The sequence below is a fragment of the Cherax quadricarinatus genome, unplaced genomic scaffold (assembly GCF_038502225.1).
Source record: "Cherax quadricarinatus isolate ZL_2023a unplaced genomic scaffold, ASM3850222v1 Contig3046, whole genome shotgun sequence".
NCBI lineage: Eukaryota > Metazoa > Arthropoda > Malacostraca > Decapoda > Parastacidae > Cherax > Cherax quadricarinatus.
The window spans coordinates 30,607-49,905 of NW_027198072.1; positions in this window are offsets into that span (position 1 = coordinate 30,607).

Genomic DNA, 19,299 nt, shown 5'->3' on the forward strand with positions numbered 1-19,299 from the left:
AATTCTTCCACATCCTCCAAACTCACATCCAATCCCATGGAACTCCACAGTGCTACAGTTGATTTTACAACAGACATAGGCTCATTAGGGTCAGTCCCAAATCCTTCAAAATCCCTCTTGTCGACACAATCTGGCCACAATTTTCTCCAGGCAGAGTTCAAAGTCCTGGTAGTCACTCCCTCCCAAGCCATACCTATAAGGGTTATGCAATGGAGGATGCTGAAGTGTTCTCTCCAAAATTCCCTTAGGGTCAAGTGAGTGTCTGTGATCACAGTCAAGCACCTGTGAAACATTGCTTTTGTGTAGAGTTTTTTAAAGTTTGCAATAACCTGCTGGTCCATGGGTTGGAGGAGAGGAGTGGTATTCGGGGGCAAGAACTTTACTGTGATGAACCCCAAACTCCTCGAAAATTAGGTCATCCAAGTTTGGAGGATGAGCAGGTGCATTGTCCATTACTAGCAGGCACTTGAGATCCAATTTCTTTTCCAGGAGATACTCCTTCACACTAGGGCCAAACACTTCATTGAACCACTCGACGAAAATTTCCCTCGTGACCCATGCCTTACTATTAGATTTCCAAAACACACACAGTTTACTCTTCATAACATTGTTTTTCCTGAACACTCTGGGATTTTTCAGAATGGTACACTAGTAATGGCTTCACTTTGAAATCCCCACAAGCATTAGCACAGAACATTAGCGTCAGCCTGTCTTTCATAGGCTTGTGTCCTGGCATTGCCTTTTCCTCTTGTGTAATGAAGGTCCTCTTTGGCATTTTCTTCCAAAAGAGGCCTGTTTCGTCACAATTGAACACTTGTTCAGGTTTCAGTCCTTCAGCCTCTATGTACTCCTGGAATTCATGCACATATTTTTCAGCCGCTTTGTGGTCCGAACTGGCAGCCTCACCATGCCTTACCACATTGTGTATGCCAGTACGGTTCTTAAATCTCTCAAACCAGCCTTTGCTGGTTTGAGAGATTTATTTGCAGGCAATTTCTTTAGCAAATCTTCATGCAACTGCCTAGCCTTTTCACAAATAAACGAAGTCATAAGAGTATCTCCTGCTAATTGTTTCTCATTTATCCACACCAATAATAACTTCTCAACCTCTTCCAGTATTGGTGATCTCATTTTTGTCAGCATAGTTACTCCCTTTGCAACAATAGCATCCTTTATTTCCTTTTTCTTGGCCACTATGGAACATATGGTTGTGTAGGGTTTCTTATACATCGTGGACAGTTCGGCCACACTTGTACCACTTTCATATTGTTCAATGATGGTTTTCTTATATTCAATCGTATTTCTCACCTTCTTTACCACAGGCTTTCTTTGGAGCCATGGTAGCTTATTTAGTACTTGCAAGCACTAAAATAAATGGAATATTATGAAATATTTCGCTGGAGCACGTGAGGGGACCTTCGCTCACTGGTAAACAATGCCAGACTGGCTGCCGCTCCGGCTCACGCCGGACGAACTACGACTCGCGAGTCAACCTATGAAAAGCGAGTCCATGTTTATACGAAAGTACCCCTATGATTGGCAAAATTTACAATTGCCGGGAACTACGAAAAGCGGGGGACCACTGTACTTGAAATATTTGTCATTTTATATTAGTGATTTATATTAAAAGTCATATACGGTAGACTGTCGTTTAACACTGTTTTGTCTTGCACATTTTGGTTATAGCATGATTGAAGAATTGCGTCATTTTATGCTTGACACTTGGTAAAATTAGTTTAACACAGTTGCGGGAGGGAAAAAATTTTTGAACCTGTGGTCGCCCATGGGGCAGGATGGGCTACAGCCATCTCCCGCTACCCCCCCCCCCCCCCAGCCTTCAGTTCAGTTCATATGTGTGTTGCACGAATCTTTGCCAGTAGCTCCCTGTGTTTGTTTAGATATGTATTAATTGCCATATCTTAAATCTGCCAAGCAATCATGGCACCCAGTAGGCATACAAGTGTTGCTGAAAGTTGCAAGAAAAGGTTTAAACTTCTAAGTCTTAGAATTAACAAAGAAAATAGAGATATTAGACAAGAGATAGCCTGTGGTGGGAATGAAGCATCATTTAGTACACAAAAAGAATGATTCAAATATGAGTTTGTGTGATGACTGTCTGACTTGACTGACTGAATGACTTTGCCCTTGTAGTAGACCCTGTCAGTTATATAGTACAGGTCAGCCATCACTAATCTGACATCATTTGGACCTGCAGTGTGCTGTATTAGTGAGTTTGCTGGATTACAAAGTGGTTAGGTTAGAATACACTTAATTAACCTATCAATAGAGAGAGACTTTCTGCTACATCTTCCTCATTTTCATCACTGCTTTCTCCTCCACTGGCTTGCTGCTGTGGATTTACGACCATCTGCACAATTTCTGAGTCAGTATAATAAAATTTGAGTCAGTATAATGGTGAAATATGAGTCAGTATAATGATGAAATATGAGTCAGTATAATGAAATATGAGTCAGTATAATGATGAAATATGAGTCAGTATAATGAAATTTGAGTCAGTATAATGATGAAATATGAGTCAGTATAATGATGAAATGTGAGTCTAATGATGAAATGTGTGTATAATGATGAAATGTGAATCAGTATAATGATGAAATGTGAGTCAGTATAATGATGAAATGTGAGTATAATGATGAAATGTGAGTCAGTATAATGATGAAATGTGAGTCAGTATAATGATGAAATGTGAGTCAGTGTAATGATGAAATGTGAGTCAGTATAGTGATGAAATATGAGTCGGTATAGTGATGAAATATGAGTTTACCTGGAGAGAGTTACGGGGGTCAATGCCCCCGCGGCCCGGTCTGTGACCAGGCCTCCTGGTGGATCAGAGCCTGATCAACCAGGCTGTTACTGCTGGCTGCACGCAAACCAACGTACGAGCCACAGCCCGGCTGGTCAGGAACCGACTTTAGGTGCTTGTCCAGTGCCAGCTTGAAGACTGCCAGGGGTCTGTTGGTAATCCCCCTTATGTATGCTGGGAGGCAGTTGAACAGTCTCGGGCCCCTGACACTTATTGTATGGTCTCTTAACGTGCTAGTGACACCCCTGCTTTTCATTGGGGGGATGTTGCATCATCTGCCAAGCCTTTTGCTTTCGTAGTGAGTGATTTTCATGTGCAAGTTCAGTACTAGTCCCTCTAGGATTTTCCAGGTGTATATAATCATGTATCTCTCCCGCCTGCATTCCAGGGAATACAGGTTCAGGAACCTCAAGCGCTCCCAGTAATTGAGGTGTTTTATCTCCGTTATGCGTGCCGTGAAGGTTCTCTGTACATTTTCTAGGTCAGCAATTTCACCTGCCTTGAAAGGTGCTGTTAGTGTGCAGCAATATTCCAGCCTAGATAGAACAAGTGACCTGAAGAGTGTCATCATAGGCTTGGCATCCCTAGTTTTGAAGGTTCTCATTATCCATCCTGTCATTTTTCTAGCAGATGCAATTGATACAATGTTATAGTCCTTGAAGGTGAGATCCTCCCATATGATCACTCCCAGGTCTTTGACGCTGGTGTTTCGCTCTATTTTGTGGCCAGAATTTGTTTTGTACTCTGATGAAGATTTAATTTCCTCGTGTTTGCCATATCTGAGTAATTGAAATTTCTCGTCAGTAGAGTGATGAAATTTGAGTCAGTATAATGATGAAATTTGAAATTATGCTAGCTGAAATTAGTGTTGGATTACTGATGGAACCGGATAACTGATTGCCGGATTAGTGATGGCTGACCTGTACTAGTAGTAGTCCCTGTCAGTTATATAGTACTTGTAGTAGTCACTGGCAATTATATAACACTTGTGGTAGCCCTGACAGTTATATAATAGTTTGTTTTAGTGGTCTACTGTATCAAACACTTTCCATAGGTCAGTGAAGAGCCCCAGAGGATATTAATTTTTTTTCAGTTGCTGTATAGCATATAGTAATTTGAACATCTGAGGTAGTACAATTTATGATACAATCTTACATTTTTAAGTTTGTAATTAGTTCTTTCACAGTGGTAGAATACATATATTCTATATTTCACTCTGCTATTAGCCCTTTCAGGGTCCAGAGGCCAAATTTCAAAGTGTGCACCAGGGTCCAAGAATTTAAAAAAAAATTTCTTGTTATTTTTTCTTATGAAATGGAAGAGAAACTTTTTCTGAAGGTAATAAAACAAAAAGTACAAAATTTGATGGAAAATTGATGAAATTATGCTCTTGCGACTTTGCTGACTTTGACTCCCATTTTAGGCAAATTACAATATAACAGTCAACCAAATTCTTAGCTATTTCACTAGTATTACTTCAGTTCTCTCGATTGAGCACAAGAAATCACTCAGTCAACTGTTTCAACTGCAAAATACTGTAAAGTGATTGAAAATTGGTAATTTGGCCAATTTAATGCAAAGATCAAAATATTCCAATTTCAAAATAGGGTCCAGAATAAAGAATGCAGGCATTCCTGGCACTAAACTAACATTTCCTCTGTTGTAATGAAGTTGGTAGAATTACCGACAATATGTAAAGTAAAAGGACACAAGTGCAAGTAATGTGACATTTTATTGTGGCAACGTTTCGCTCTCCAGGAGCTTTATCAAGCCATTACAAACAATACATGGACACAGAGGGTATGTAAAGGCTCAGAGTTAGGTGCAATACTAGTGAGGTACCATTTCGATGTTCACTAGTGGTAGTAGTAGTGACAAAAATAATACAATATGGAAGAGCAATTAATTCGTACATGAGTAAAAGGATATAAAAGCTATTACTTGGGTAACATAAAAATAGGTTGGACAAATATAGACTGGAAAGAGGCAGGTTGTTTCAGTGTTCACTCTGTAATGTGCTTTGTGTAGTATAACAGGAGAGACTATGTGATGGCAGGGTTTACTGTTTTCAGGAGGATTCTTGCTAAGACTTCGGAGATGGTGAAGCTGCCGTTGTTTTGTTTAATTGTATTCGAAACAGCGATCAGTGCTGATTCGAGGCACTTGCGTCTGCAGAAATTAGTTTCTTTGATCACTAATTGGGCCTCTCTGAATTTCATGAGATGATTGGTGGAATTTCAGTGTTGTACACAGGCGTTGTTCAAGTTATCGTTCCTACATGCGTAAATGTGTTCATTGAGGCGGGTGTCGAGGTTTCTTGCTGTTTCACCTACGTAGATCTTGTCACAGCCTCCACAGGGTATAGTGTAAACTCCTGCATTGACTGGTTCGTGGTGCTTGGGTTTTGTCCTGGTTAGATCCTTTATTGAAGTGCTAGAAGCGATGGCGACTCTGGTGTTAGCTTGTGAAAGTACTTTTGAGACGTTTAGTGCAACCTGGCTGTTGGGAAGAATTATAACTTTGTTGGGAGCGGTGTTGATGCGTGGAGAATTAATGATCTGAAGAGCTCTTTTCTTGCAGTCTTTGATGAAAAAAGGAGGAAATTGTAACTCGGTGAATGTTTGGTGAATGTATGTACATTCCTCGTCAAGAAACTCAGGACTACAAATTCGGTATGCTCTTAGGAAAAACCCGATGATGATGCCTCTTTTGGTTTTGGTATCTTGACTGGAATAGAAGTGTGTGAGATCATTTTTATTGGTGGGTTTCCGATAAACTTGAAATCTTAGGTTGTTGTCTACTTTGTGAATGAGGACGTCGAGGAAAGGTAGCTTGTCATTGGACTCTTCTTCTAGTGTAAACTGGATCGCCGGTTCAACTGCGTTGAGCCTTGCCTGAAGATTCCGTACATCAAAACGTTTGGGAGTTATTACGAGGACGTCACCCACGTAATGTAACCAAGTGACGCTTGAAGGGATGATGTTGGCGAAGTGTTCGGACTCTAGGTGTTCCATGTATAAGTTGGCTAGGACGGCACTGATGGGGGACCCCATTCCCATGCCGTAGGTTTGTTTGTAGAGCTTGTTATTGAAAGAAAAACAGTTGAAATTAACACAGAGTTCAATCAAGTCAACAAAATCTCCGGGAGGTAGAGGAAGATTAAGGTCCTGATTGACTTTACGTCGTAGAATCTCGATGGCTTTTTTGGTAGGTACTTTTGTGAAGAGGGAAGTCACATCCAAACTGCTTAGTTTCTTGTTACGGATGGAGAGGTTTCGGATGCGGTTGAGAAAATTATGGTCTCAGTTTTTTCTCTCCTTATGCACTGTGTGCTGCAGGTTTTGTTTTATGTGGTGCACACATACCACATAGATGTATTCTCTCATATCTAGGCCCAAATTTACCGCTCACAGCTTATCTGAATGAGCTGAGCTCATGGCGTAGAACTACGGTTTGGACCCTCAACTCAAAGCCGTAGATCTAAGGCACAGACCCTGAAAGGGTTAATGTGTGAGGTAGTACAATTTATGATACAATCAATTTTTGATAAAATCAATCTTACTTTTTTTAATTCGTAATTAACCCCTTGATGGTTTCAGTTGTATATACACCTTCCATCCGACTTACGACTGAGTCCGGTTCCAAGAAACTGGTCGTAAGTCGAAATGGTCAAGGTCGAACTTTACTACTGAATATCAACAAAACATTTTTGTAATGACTTTATTTTATTGTTTTATTTTGGTATTTCATGTTTTACTTTACTTTTTATGCTGTTAGTACTGTATTTTATAATGTAAGGTTTAGGATAAACACTGTGTATAACACAAATAGTTGTTTATTTCTCAGAAATTTGGCATAAAAAACACGGTCGTAAGTCGAGTGGTCGCAAGTCGAGCAGGTCGTAAGTCGGATGGTAGGTGTATACGTCTTACGAGCCACTGTGTTTGATGTATCTATACGCATAAATTCTAGTGGCTTCAAATCAAGCGGGAGAGGGCTGGTAGGCGTACATGAGAGAGAATGGGCCTGAGTGGTGGGTGTGCACCGTAAAAAAAATCTGGGACTCGGTGGTGCATTGTGGGAATGCCATCTTGGTAGTCCATTTTCACCATGCCTCGCGGTAAGAATCCCTCACTCCTCGGCTGATTGGAGGTCTTTTGTTACCAAGTGATAGCTCTGACAGTGATGGAAGTGTCAGTGAAAGTGAATTCCATGGTTTTCAAGCAAGTGTGACCGAAAACAGTGCCCAGAATAACGTAATTAGTAATGAAAACCCAGATGACCCACGACCTTCCACCTCTGGTGTTGGGCTGGCTCATTCACATTCACCTGTAGCAGGACAAAAGAGGAAACTATTTGCCCCTGTACAAGACTCATGTGAGCAGTGAAAGTGATAGTGATTTCAAAGCTATTGAAAGCAGTTCTAGCTGCAACAGCGAGGGTGAATATTCTGCAGTGAAGCGGCAGTATATACGACGTAGCATGCGTTCTGGTAGTGTGTCATGTGTTGTTTCAAGGGTAAGGAGTAAATCTCAGAGTACATCCCGTGGCCCCACACCATGAACTGATAGTGAAGATGACAATATTGTTACACGGGTATGAATGATGTGAGTGAGGCAGCAGGTGGTAGTGGTGATAGTGATGGTGGCATGAGTCATGTGGCACCAGCAGCGGGCCACGCTACTACCGACGCTGCTGACTGCACAACCACAACCCGCCTCACCCAGCCCCACACTCCCACAACCTGCACAACCACGTTTCAATATCCAGAACCCACCAGCTGACCGCATCTGGGATTGGCAGCAAGGTGACGAGTTTGTTCCCAGTCCCCATGACTTTGATGAAACACAAAGTGGAATACGGCCATCATATACACTTGGGAATAATGCCACTGAACTGGAATGCTTTCATTTGTTCTTTGATGAACCCCTGATGGACATTATTGTCAGGGAAAGCATGTGGCATTTATGGATTTGGAAAAGGCATATGACAGGGTGGATAGGGGGGCAGTGTGGCAGATGTTGCAGGTGTATGGTGTAGGAGGTAGGTTACTGAAAGCAGTGAAGAGTTTTTACGAGGATAGTGAGGCTCAAGTTAGAGTGTGTAGGAAAGAGGGAAATTATTTCCCAGTAAAAGTAGGCCTTAGACAAGGATGTGTGATGTCACTGTGGTTGTTTAATATATTTATAGATGGGGTTGTAAGAGAAGTAAATGCGAGGGTCTTGGCAAGAGGTGTGGAGTTAAAAGATAAAGAATCACACATAAAGTGGGAGTTGTCAGTTGCTCTTTGCTGATGACACTGTGCTCTTGGGAGATTCTGAAGAGAAGTTGCAGAGATTGGTGGATGAATTTGGTAGGGTAGTAGGTTGGTAGACAGCAACCACCCAGGGAAGTACTACCGTCCTGCCAGATGACTGTGAAACAAAAACCTGTAACTGTTTTGCATGATGGTAGGATTGCTGGTTTCTTTTTCTGTCTCATAAACACGCTAAGATAACAGGGATATCTTGCTACTCCTACTTACACTTTGGTCACACTTCATAGACACGCACATGCATATATATATATACATACATCTAGGTTTTTCTCCTTTTTCTAAATAGCTCTTGTTCTTTTTATTTCTTCTATTGTCCATGGGGAAGTGGAAAAGAATCTTTCCTCCGTAAGCCATGCGTGTCGTATGAGGCGACTAAAATGCCGGGAGCAATGGGCTAGTAACCCCTTCTCCTGTATACAATTACTAAAAAAGAGAAGAAGAAAAACTTTATAAAACTGGGTTGCTTAAATGTGCGTGGATGTAGTGCGGATGACAAGAAACAGATGATTGCTGATGTTATGAATGAAAAGAAGTTGGATGTCCTGGCCCTAAGCGAAACAAAGCTGAAGGGGGTAGGAGAGTTTCAGTGGGGGGAAATAAATGGGATTAAATCTGGAGTATCTGAGAGAGTTAGAGCAAAGGAAGGGGTAGCAGTAATGTTAAATGATCAGTTATGGAAGGAGAAAAGAGAATATGAATGTGTAAATTCAAGAATTATGTGGATTAAAGTAAAGGTTGGATGCGAGAAGTGGGTCATAATAAGCGTGTATGCACCTGGAGAAGAGAGGAATGCAGAGGAGAGAGAGAGATTTTGGGAGATGTTAAGTGAATGTATAGGAGCCTTTGAACCAAGTGAGAGAGTAATTGTGGTAGGGGACTTGAATGCTAAAGTAGGAGAAACTTTTAGAGAGGGTGTGGTAGGTAAGTTTGGGGTGCCAGGTGTAAATGATAATGGGAGCTCTTTGATTGAACTTTGTATAGAAAGGGGTTTAGTTATAGGTAATACATATTTTAAGAAAAAGAGGATAAATAAGTATACACGATATGATGTAGGGCGAAATGACAGTAGTTTGTTGGATTATGTATTGGTAGATAAAAGACTGTTGAGTAGACTTCAGGATGTACATGTTTATAGAGGGGCCACAGATATATCAGATCACTTTCTAGTTGTAGCTACACTGAGAGTAAAAGGTAGATGGGATACAAGGAGAATAGAAGCATCAGGGAAGAGAGAGGTAAAGGTTTATAAACTAAAAGAGGAGGCAGTTAGGGTAAGATATAAACAGCTATTGGAGGATAGATGGGCTAATGAGAGCATAGGCAATGGGGTCGAAGAGGTATGGGGTAGGTTTAAAAATGTAGTGTTAGAGTGTTCAGCAGAAGTTTGTGGTTACAGGAAAGTGGGTGCAGGAGGGAAGAGGAGCGATTGGTGGAATGATGATGTAAAGAGAGTAGTAAGGGAGAAAAAGTTAGCATATGAGAAGTTTTTACAAAGTAGAAGTGATGCAAGGAGGGAAGAGTATATGGAGAAAAAGAGAGAAGTTAAGAGAGTGGTGAAGCAATGTAAAAAGAGAGCAAATGAGAGAGTGGGTGAGATGTTATCAACAAATTTTGTTGAAAATAAGAAAAAGTTTTGGAGTGAGATTAACAAGTTAAGAAAGCCTAGAGAACAAATGGATTTGTCAGTTAAAAATAGGAGAGGAGAGTTATTAAATGGAGAGTTAGAGGTATTGGGAAGATGGAAGGAATATTTTGAGGAATTGTTAAATGTTGATGAAGATAGGGAAGCTGTGATTTCGTGTATAGGGCAAGGAGGAATAACATCTTGTAGGAGTGAGGAAGAGCCAGTTGTGAGTGTGGGGGAAGTTCGTGAGGCAGTAGGTAAAATGAAAGGGGGTAAGGCAGCCGGGATTGATGGGATAAAGATAGAAATGTTAAAAGCAGGTGGGGATATAGTTTTGGAGTGGTTGGTGCAATTATTTAATAAATGTATGGAAGAGGGTAAGGTACCTAGGGATTGGCAGAGAGCATGCATAGTTCCTTTGTATAAAGGCAAAGGGGATAAAAGAGAGTGCAAAAATTATAGGGGGATAAGTCTGTTGAGTGTACCTGGTAAAGTGTATGGTAGAGTTATAATTGAAAGAATTAAGAGTAAGACGGAGAATAGGATAGCAGATGAACAAGGAGGCTTTAGGAAAGGTAGGGGGTGTGTGGACCAGGTGTTTACAGTGAAACATATAAGTGAACAGTATTTAGATAAGGCTAAAGAGGTCTTTGTGGCATTTATGGATTTGGAAAAGGCGTATGACAGGGTGGATAGGGGGGCAATGTGGCAGATGTTGCAAGTGTATGGTGTAGGAGGTAGGTTACTGAAAGCAGTGAAGAGTTTTTACGAGGATAGTGAGGCTCAAGTTAGAGTATGTAGGAAAGAGGGAAATTTTTTCCCAGTAAAAGTAGGCCTTAGACAAGGATGTGTGATGTCACCGTGGTTGTTTAATATATTTATAGATGGGGTTGTAAGAGAAGTAAATGCGAGGGTCTTGGCAAGAGGCGTGGAGTTAAAAGATAAAGAATCACACACAAAGTGGGAGTTGTCACAGCTGCTCTTTGCTGATGACACTGTGCTCTTGGGAGATTCTGAAGAGAAGTTGCAGAGATTGGTGGATGAATTTGGTAGGGTGTGCAAAAGAAGAAAATTAAAGGTGAATACAGGAAAGAGTAAGGTTATGAGGATAACAAAAAGATTAGGTGATGAAAGATTGAATATCAGATTGGAGGGAGAGAGTATGGAGGAGGTGAACGTATTCAGATATTTGGGAGTGGACGTGTCAGCGGATGGGTCTATGAAAGATGAGGTGAATCATAGAATTGATGAGGGAAAAAGAGTGAGTGGTGCACTTAGGAGTCTGTGGAGACAAAGAACTTTGTCCTTGGAGGCAAAGAGGGGAATGTATGAGAGTATAGTTTTACCAACGCTCTTATATGGGTGTGAAGCGTGGGTGATGAATGTTGCAGCGAGGAGAAGGCTGGAGGCAGTGGAGATGTCATGTCTGAGGGCAATGTGTGGTGTGAATATAATGCAGAGAATTCGTAGTTTGGAAGTTAGGAGGAGGTGCGGGATTACCAAAACTGTTGTCCAGAGGGCTGAGGAAGGGTTGTTGAGGTGGTTCGGACATGTAGAGAGAATGGAGCGAAACAGAATGACTTCAAGAGTGTATCAGTCTGTAGTGGAAGGAAGGCGGGGTAGGGGTCGGCCTAGGAAGGGTTGGAGGGAGGGGGTAAAGGAGGTTTTGTGTGCGAGGGGCTTGGACTTCCAGCAGGCATGCGTGAGCGTGTTTGATAGGAGTGAATGGAGACAAATGGTTTTTAATACTTGACGTGCTGTTGGAGTGTGAGCAAAGTAACATTTATGAAGGGATTCAGGGAAACCGGCAGGCCGGACTTGAGTCCTGGAGATGGGAAGTACAGTGCCTGCACTCTGAAGGATGGGTGTTAATGTTGCAGTTTAAAAACTGTAGTGTAAAGCACCCTTCTGGCAAGACAGTGATGGAGTGAATGATGGTGAAAGTTTTTCTTTTTCGGGCCACCCTGCCTTGGTGGGAATCGGCCGGTGTGATAATAAAAAAATAATAAAAAATAAATGCAAAAGAAGAAAATTAATAGTGAATACAGGAAAGAGTAAGGTTATGAGGATAACAAAAAGATTGGGTGATGAAAAATTGGATATCAGATTGGAGAGAGAGAGTATGGAGGAGGTGAATGTATTCAGATATTTGGGAGTGGACGTGTCAGCGGATGGGTCTGTGAAGGATGAGGTGAATCATAGAATTGATGAGGGGAAAAGGGTGAGCGGTGCACTTAGGAGCCTGTGGAGACAAAGAACTTTGTCCTTGGAGGCAAAGAGGGGAATGTATGAGAGTATAGTTTTACTAACGCTCTTATATGGGTGTGAAGCATGGGTGATGAATGTTACAGCGAGGAGAAGGCTGGAGGCAGTGGAGATGTCATGTGTGAGGGCAATGTATGGTGTGAATATAATGCAGAGAATTCGTAGTTTGGAAGTTAGGAGGAGGTGCGGGATTACCAAAACTGTTGTCCAGAGGGCTGAGGAAGGGTTGTTGAGGTAGTTTGGACATGTGGAGAGAATGGAGCGAAACAGAATGACTTCAAGAGTGTATCAGTCTGTAGTGGAAGGAAGACGGGGTAGGGGTCGGCCTAGGAAAGGTTGGAGGGAGGGGGTAAAGGAGGTTTTGTGTGCGAGGGGCTTGGACTTCCAGCAGGCATGCGTGAGCGTGTTTGATAGGAGTGAATGGAGACAAATGGTTTTTAATACTTGACATGCTGTTGGAGTGTGAGCAAAGTAACATTTATGAAGGGATTCAGGAGAACTGGCAGGCCAGACTTGAGTCCTGGAGATGGGAAGTACAGTGCCTGCACTCTGAAGGAGGGGTGTTCATGTTGCAGTTTAAAAACTGTAGTGTAAAGCATCCTTCTGGCAAGACAGTGATGGAGTGAGTGATGGTGAAAGTTTTTCTTTTTCGGGCCACCCTGCCTTGGTGGGAATCGGCCAGTGTGATGATAAAAAAAAAAATAAAGCAATACGTACTTTGAGTACACCATGGCAAACACGATTCTTTCACCAAGATCATGCCTACACCAGTTGAAGGACACAACTGTGGCAGAGATGTATCTGTTCTTTGCCACAATAATGCTTATGCCACATGCGTATAAGCAGTGTCAACACATACTGGTCGACAGACTGCCTGATTTCAACCCCAGCTTTCAGTGGCATTGTACCAGTGAATAGATTTGTACTACTGTTACGTATGCTACACTTTTCAAACAAAACAAGGCCTGACAGAAGCGACAGGTTATATAAGATCAGAAATGTGTTTATGTACCTGAAACAAAAGTGCTGTATGTATTTTTATCCCTTCAGGAAGCTTGTTATTGATGAGTCTTTGATTTTGTTCAAAGGAAGACTCTCATTCAAGCAGTATATACCAAGCAAGAGGACACGCTTTGGTATAAAGTTATTTGTACTGTGTGATTGCAAAAGTGGTCTGGTTTTGGATATAATTGTGTACACTGGCAGTAAAACATTGCAAGATACCAGGAAGTTACTGGGTATCTCTGGTGATGTGGTTAGAACAATGATAGAACCATATCTTGGTAAGGGGCATATTTTATATACTGACAACTGGTACACAAGCCGTTTACTCAGTGATTTCTTGCAAGTGAACATGACAGATGTGTGTGGCACAGTGTGTGGAAATCATAAGCATATGCCTAGGTTTGACACTGGCACTCATAGAGGTGATGTTCAGGTGTTTGCTGCCAATGACATCATGGCATTTCGGTGGCATGACAAACGTGATGTCACACTGTTGACATCAGTTCACCGACATGAAATGGTAGACACTGGCAAGCAGAATAGAGAGACCAATGAACCCATTGTAAAACCTACAGCTGTGATGGATTACAACCTCAGTATGTGCTTAGTGGACAAATGTGACATGCAGATTGGGTTTGCTGATTGTGTTTGCAAAAGTTATAAGTGGTACATAAAACTCTATTTCCATCCTCTTGACATTTCCATGCTGAATGCTTATAATATGTATAAGTTGAAGACCAACAACAAACCCAAATATGGTGAATTTTGTTTGTCAGTCATCAGACAAATAATATTCAAGTACCAAGGAACAACACTTGCAATAGACCAGCGCCCATGAAATTATCAACACATGCCCTCTCGTCTGAGGCCTGGTGATCACTACCCCATACCACTGCCTGCTACTGCTCTCAAGAAAAATGCTCAGAAGAGGTGTTTTGTCTGTGGACATACCACAAAATGCCCACAAAAATGCAGAGACACTCGTTTTATGTGTGAGGAGTGTAAGACACCATTGTGCTTATACCCATGTCTCAAAGCATTCCACAAGCTGCAGCAGTTCTAGAAAAGTGTCCAGTGATTGTATATGTGTAAATATATTATAGAACAATCGTAATAAATTTTTTTTTTATATTTGTGTATACAGTGGACCCCCGCATAGCGAACGCCTTGCATAGCGAACATTCCGCATAGCGAACGCTTTGATCGCTAAAATTTTGCCCCGCATAGTAGACAAAAACCCGCTCAGCGAACTTCGTCCGAGACGCGTCCAATGTGGGCCTTCAGCCAGCCTCACATGTGCCGCCCGTCCCATTGTTTACCAGCTAGCCTCCGCGGTAACATTCAAGCATACACTCGGAATATTTCGTATTATTACAGTGTTTTCGGTTCTGTTTGTTGAAAATAAGTGACCATGGGCCCCAAGAAAGCTTCTAGTGCCAACCCTGTGGTAAAAAGGGTGAGAATTAGTATGGAAATTAAGAAAGATTTTGAAGGGTTTGGGGCTAACCCTGAGAAGCCTATGCCAGTTGTGGAATCCATTGTGCCTACTTCAAAAATTAAGGAAATGTGTGCACAGTGGGTTGAACTGCAAACCTTTATGGATGAAAATCACCCTGACACAGCTGTTGCAAGCCGTGCTGGTGACTATTTCAATGACAATGTTATGGCCCATTTTAGACAAATCGTAAAGGAACGGGAGGTACAGAGCTCTATGGACAGAAAGAAGTCCAGTGACTCTGAAGCTGGTCCTAGTGGCATTAAAAGAAGAAGGGAAGTAACCCCGGAAAAGGACTTGCCTCCTCAAGTGTTAATGGAAGGGGATTCCCCTTCTAAACACTAACACTCTCTCTCCCCTCCTCCCATCCCATCAATCATCACCAGATCTTCAATAAAAGTAAGTGTCATGTAATTGTGCATGCCTTTTTCAGTTTGTGTGTACTAAAATTAACATTTTTTTGTGGTAAAAAAATTTTTTTTTCATACTTTTGGGTGTCTTGCACGGATTAATTTTATTTCCATTATTTCTTATGGGGAAAATTAATTCGCATAGCGAACATTTCGCATAACGACCAGCCCTCTTGCACGGATTAAGTTCGCTATGCGGGGGTCCACTGTACAAGTTTTATGAACGCTATGATGATACTAGTGTTTTTGCCATAAATGTGTTACATTCAATGAATGTATATATGAACATTGCACCATACTTTGGTCTCACAGGCCACAAAAGTTATGTGAAAAATAAAATAGTGAAAAAAACAAGAAACCTTCGAATAAAAGTAAACCAAAGTTCACCGGGTGAGCGGCAGTCGCCGCTGTTGCCATACACGGCTCATTTTCTGCAAAATTCACGCCTCTATATCTTGGTAAGTACTGAGGGCAATTTTTTTTTTTTGGACTAAAACAATCAGAAAAATAATCTTAATATTTTCATAAGAAAAAAAAGTTTTTTTTTCGAATATTTTGCGACACCAGGAGACACTTCTGGATTGGGGCTTGTGACAGCCAAAGGATTAAGTTCATTTACTCTAATATTAACAAGAGGTAATACAGACCAATATCTAACTCGTGCTTTTATTCAGCCTAAACCCAAACTGGCAAAGGTTCTGTATTTTATGGGATAGGAGGTAGGGAGTAGATTTGTTTATAGATTATTTTTTCAAAGATTTCAGAGAGGAAAAGAGAGTTATATATTGGTCTGTAGTTATTTAGTTCTGTAGGATCGTCTCTTTTGAGGATCGGGGTGACCCTTGCCATCCATACTCAAGACAACAAGGGTACTATATATATACAGAACTAAATAACTACAGACTATATCTAACTCTCTCTTCCTCTCTGAAATCTTCGAAAAAATAATCTATAAACAAAAAGAGAAGAAGAAAAACTTTATAAAACTGGGATGCTTAAATGTGCGTGGATGTAGTGCGGATGACAAGAAACAGATGATTGCTGATGTTATGAATGAAAAGAAGTTGGATGTCCTGGCCCTAAGCGAAACAAAGCTGAAGGGGGTAGGGGAGTTTCAGTGGGGGGAAATAAATGGGATTAAATGTGGAGTATCTGAGAGAGTTAGAGCAAAGGAAGGGGTAGCAGTAATGTTGAATGATCAGTTATGGAAGGAGAAAAGAGAATATGAATGTGTAAATTCAAGAATTATGTGGATTAAAGTAAAGGTTGGATGCGAGAAGTGGGTCATAATAAGCATGTATGCACCTGGAGAAGAGAGGAATGTAGAGGAGAGAGAGAGATTTTGGGAGATGTTTAGTGAATGTATAGGAGCCTTTGAACCAAGTGAGAGAGTAATTGTGGTAGGGGACCTGAATGCTAAAGTAGGAGAAACTTTTAGAGAGGGTGTGGTAGGTAAGTTTGGGGTGCCAGGTGTAAATGATAATGGGAGCCCTTTGATTGAACTTTGTATAGAAAGGGGTTTAGTTATAGGTAATACATATTTTAAGAAAAAGAGGATAAATAAGTATACAAGATATGATGTAGGGCAAAATGACAGTAGTTTGTTGGATTATGTATTGGTAGATAAAAGACTGTTGAGTAGACTTCAGGATGTACATGTTTATAGAGGGGCCACAGATATATCAGATCACTTTCTAGTTGTAGCTACACTGAGAGTAAAAGGTAGATGGGATACAAGGAGAATAGAAGCATCAGGGAAGAGAGAGGTGAAGGTTTATAAACTAAAAGAGGAGGCAGTTAGGGTAAGATATAAACAGCTATTGGAGGATAGATGGGCTAATGAGAGCATAGGCAATGGGGTCGAAGAGGTATGGGGTAGGTTTAAAAATGTAGTGTTAGAGTGTTCAGCAGAAGTTTGTGGTTACAGGAAAGTGGGTGCGGGAGGGAAGAGGAGCGATTGGTGGAATGATGATGTAAAGAGAGTAGTAATGGAGAAAAAGTTAGCATATGAGAAGTTTTTACAAAGTAGAAGTGATGCAAGGAGGGAAGAGTATATGGAGAAAAGGAGAGAGGTTAAGAGAGTGGTGAAGCAATGTAAAAAGAGAGCAAATGAGAGAGTGGGTGAGATGTTATCAACAAATTTTGTTGAAAATAAGAAAAAGTTTTGGAGTGAGATTAACAAGCTAAGAAAGCCTAGAGAACAAATGGATTTATTCTAAATCCCTATTATTGCCCAATTTTACTTTAAACTATATTGATCAAACTTATTGTAAACTTCTTTTATTGACCATTTTTATTCCATACTTTTTTAAACTAGTATTTTCAACTACAACTTTTATATTATCCTGTCTACCATCTTACTAGCATATTATAACCAAGTCATTGCCATTTTTATTTTTATCATTTTTTTTTTATTATTCTTTTGCTACCATAATTTTTGTATTTTATTCTGTCAACTTAAATCTAATTATACACTAATTCTTGTAAACAACTTATATAAGGGCAATGTGTGGTGTGAATATAATGCAGAGAATTCGTAGTTTGGAAGTTAGGAGGAGGTGCGGGATTACCAAAACTGTTGTCCAGAGGGCTGAGGAAGGGTTGTTGAGGTGGTTCGGACATGTAGAGAGAATGGAGCGAAACAGAATGACTTCAAGAGTGTATCAGTCTGTAGTGGAAGGAAGGCGGGGTAGGGGTCGGCCTAGGAAGGGTTGGAGGGAGGGGGTAAAGGAGGTTTTGTGTGCGAGGGGCTTGGACTTCCAGCAGGCATGCGTGAGCGTGTTTGATAGGAGTGAATGGAGACAAATGGTTTTTAATACTTGACGTGCTGTTGGAGTGTGAGCAAAGTAACATTTATGAAGGGATTCAGGGAAACCGGCAGGCCGGACTTGAGTCCTGGAGATGGGAAGTACAGTGCCTGCACTCTGAAGGAGGGGTGTTAATGTTGCAGTTTAAAAACTGTAGTGTAAAGCACCCTTCTGGCAAGACAGTGATGGAGTGAATGATGGTGAAAGTTTTTCTTTTTCGGGCCACCCTGCCTTGGTGGGAATCGGCCAGTGTGATAATAAATAATAAATAACTTATATAAGACCTTAGTGCAATTACAATTGAGAGTCTTGTGCCTTTATTATATTATTAGATTAATCACAGTTTTACTCTAGGTCATTCTAGCTCAATACATAGTCAATACCAAATTCACTATACTAGACCATAGTGCAATTACTAGTGAGAGACTGGTGCTATTTGTAATTTGTATTTTTATATTATTAGACTAAACCTAGTTATACTATAGCTCTTTCTAGCTCAATACATAGTCAATACCAAATTCACTATATTAGACCATAGTGCAATTACTAGTGAGAGATGGGTGCTATTTTTAATTTGTATTTTTATATTATTAGATTAAATTCAGTTGTACCATAGCTCATTCTAACTCAATACATAGTCAATACCAAATTCACTATATTAGACCAAAGTGCAATTACTAGTGAGAGACTAGTGCTATTTTTAATTTGTATTTTTATATTATTAGATTAAACCTATTGTACTATAGCTCATTCTAGCTCAAAACATAGACTCCACAAAAGTCATTATTAGACCTTAGTGCAATTACAAGTGAGAGTCTTGTTCTATTTTTGATTTGTATTTTTATATTACTAGTTTATACCTAGTTGTACTTTAGTTCATTCCAGCACAACACATAGACAACATCAACTTCATTATGTGTAGTAGTGACTATACTCTGCATGACCAAAATACTCTAGCTATATACTTGTCCAAACTTCCTACCACTACAGATATCAGTACTAGAACTCAACACACAACTCAGGATATAAATAACCATAATTTAAACCTAGAAGATGATTGATCACGTTGACCCTGATCTAAACCTCCATAATCTGACACCCAGTCAAAACCTATTGGAAAGTAACTGCCTTTATTACACAGCATCACAAGCCAGCACTATCCTAAACAATGCTAAAAGTCTATCAGTACTTAACTACAACATCAGGTCCTTAAGCAAACACTATGATGACCTCTTAGCACTCCTTGAATCACTAAAGACACCCTTCTCCTGCATTATTCTTACTGAGACCTGGCTTAAGCAGGACACAATAGATATCTACCCTCTACCAGGATACACAGCAATTCACAACTGCAGACCAAACCAAGTTGGGGGTGGTATTGCAATCTATTACTCTAACCAATTATCTTGTCTTAGCACCACTTGCTTTAGTGATGAATATGGGGAATACATTATTGCTAATTTTACTGTAAAAAACCTTAAGACGCCTATAACAATCGGTGCCATTTACCGGATACCTCACACAAACATCCCAAATTTCAGTGAGAAATTAAAGT